Source organism: Physeter macrocephalus, chromosome 13 (assembly GCF_002837175.3).
Source record: "Physeter macrocephalus isolate SW-GA chromosome 13, ASM283717v5, whole genome shotgun sequence".
Classification (NCBI taxonomy): domain Eukaryota; kingdom Metazoa; phylum Chordata; class Mammalia; order Artiodactyla; family Physeteridae; genus Physeter; species Physeter macrocephalus.
The window spans coordinates 28305055-28307211 of NC_041226.1; the positions used below are offsets into that span (position 1 = coordinate 28305055).

At 41.2% G+C, this 2157-nt stretch overlaps 1 pseudogene; it reads right to left on the minus strand.

The window, feature by feature from the left end:
• The window catches only part of LOC102988837 (ATP-dependent RNA helicase DDX1-like), a 4252-nt pseudogene extending 2396 nt beyond the window's left edge, over positions 1 to 1856 (minus strand).
• Between the last annotated feature and the right edge of the window lie 301 nt (positions 1857 to 2157).

Below are 2157 nucleotides of genomic sequence, written 5' to 3' on the forward strand. Positions count from 1 at the left end.
GTCCGGGAAGATCCCACATGCCATGGAGCGGCTGGGCCCGTGAGCCATGGCTGCTGAGCCTGCGCGTCCGGAGCCTGTGCTTCACAACGGGAAAGGCCACAACAGTGAGAGGCCTGCGTACCGCAAAAAAAAAAAAAAAAAAAAAAAAAAAAAAAAAAATCTTTCATCTCCTTTCTTGAATCTTTCCAAGTTTTGCTTCCTCTCGAGGCTTTCTGTCACCATGAAGCCAAACACATGAGAACTGGTGCCCCTTTTTATCAGGTCCTCCTCCTTGTTACGTAAAACACTGCTCCAAGTTATCACAGTCGATATTGGTTCTACAGAACATAATTGCTTGATCCATCTTATGTTCCTTGATTTCTCAGACAGCATACTCCCCCTTCAGTATTTTAATAGCTTTATACCACATCTCTGGACTGTTAGCACCAGGTCTTGTATTAACTTTTGCATGTACTTCATCAGTCCTAATGTAGTTTTCCTAAGCCTTTCCCAGAGTCTGTCAGCTTTGGGATTCACTGGGACAACAACATGTTGGACATTATCTGAAACAGAATCTTCTCCATTCAAATCAACCCAGGGTGGAAAGTGCATGATCTTCTCAGACAGTTTCTTCACATCAAAAGTGTGCAAAGTGGCTGAGCAAACAATCACCTGAAGTCATTTTCCGTCAGAGTTAATCTGAGGAATCTGATTGTGAATCCTATTTATAAAATCAGAGTAACCTTGAGAAAGAAGCCCATCAGCTTCATCCAGGACCAGGAATCTAACTTGAGATAAGTTCAGCTTTCCAGTTGACACCAAATCATCCAGTCCTCCTGGAGTGCCAACAACTATATCTACCCCATTATCCAAAACAGAGAGCTGATCCCGTGCTGCAACACCTCCAATTATCAGAAGCTCCCTTAATTTAAGATTATTGACATATTTCTTAAACTGCCTGATGTTATTCAAAGTTTGTTCAGCCAACTCTTGGGAAGGTTTGACAGTGAGAGCTTTTGGAGCATTGGGGAGAAACTCGTTTGTGCCACCTGAGCATTACCTGTGTGCTCTGATTTGACAATGAAACTATCCGGTGCCTTGGAAAGGGCAACAAGACCATCTTTTGGGGGAAACTTAAATTCTTCTTCCCTGAAGTTGAATTTTAGTTCAGCATTCTTCAAAACACAGGCAGGAAAGAGGCCTTGGTTCTTCATATGTGGTGATATTTCAAATGCCAGACCAAGGTCTTTTCCATTTTTGGAGAATTTGACATGCCTTTTATCCATATCTAGGTAACATCTAATGGTATCATGCGTAGTGAATTCCTCTCCATAATTATCAAATTGTTCATTGTGATATTTCTTTTCTGTTCCACCAAAGCCAAATGCAAACCTGTCAGTACATAGGTCTAGGGAAGCCTGCATAGAAGACCACCCAACTCTGCACAATCCTTGGTCATGACAGGATACTTCAGAGTAGTGTTTCCCTTTCCTTAATCCTTTAGTAGCTCTACATCCATGCCATTCCTTTAAATCTATGCTCTGACAACAAAGACCATCTGACCCAATTGCAAAAGCAGATCATCTATCATATGGGTTCATTTGCCATTTGTTCAGCACTGAAGCACCAGTTTTAATTGTCACTTTCCCTTTTTTGTCTTCTTGTAGGTCTTTAAGAGTTTCATAAACTATCTGTATAACTGGAATACTGAAAGAACCAGTTTTTCCACTTCCTGTTTCTGCAGCCATAAGGACATCACCTCCTCCTAGGATCAGTGGGATGGACTCAGCCTTGATATCAGTTGGGAGAAGCCAATCCATCTCTTCCACAGCTTGAGCAATTTCAGGCATAACACCCATCTTGGAGAAGGTTGCCATCTTCGCGCAGTCATCCTGGGTGTTGAATTTTGTCGAAAGGTTTCTCTGCATCTATTGAGATGATCATATGGTTTTACTCCTTCAATTTGTTAATATGGTGTATCACATTGATTGATTTGCATATATTGAAGAATCAATATATGCATTCCTTGGATAAACCCCAGTTGATGATGATCTATGATTGTATTATGTGCTGTTGGATCCTGTTTGCCAGTATTTTGTTGAGGATTTTTGCATCTATGTTCATCAGTGCTATTGGCCTCATGTTTCTTTGTGACATCTTTGTCTGGTTTTGGTATCA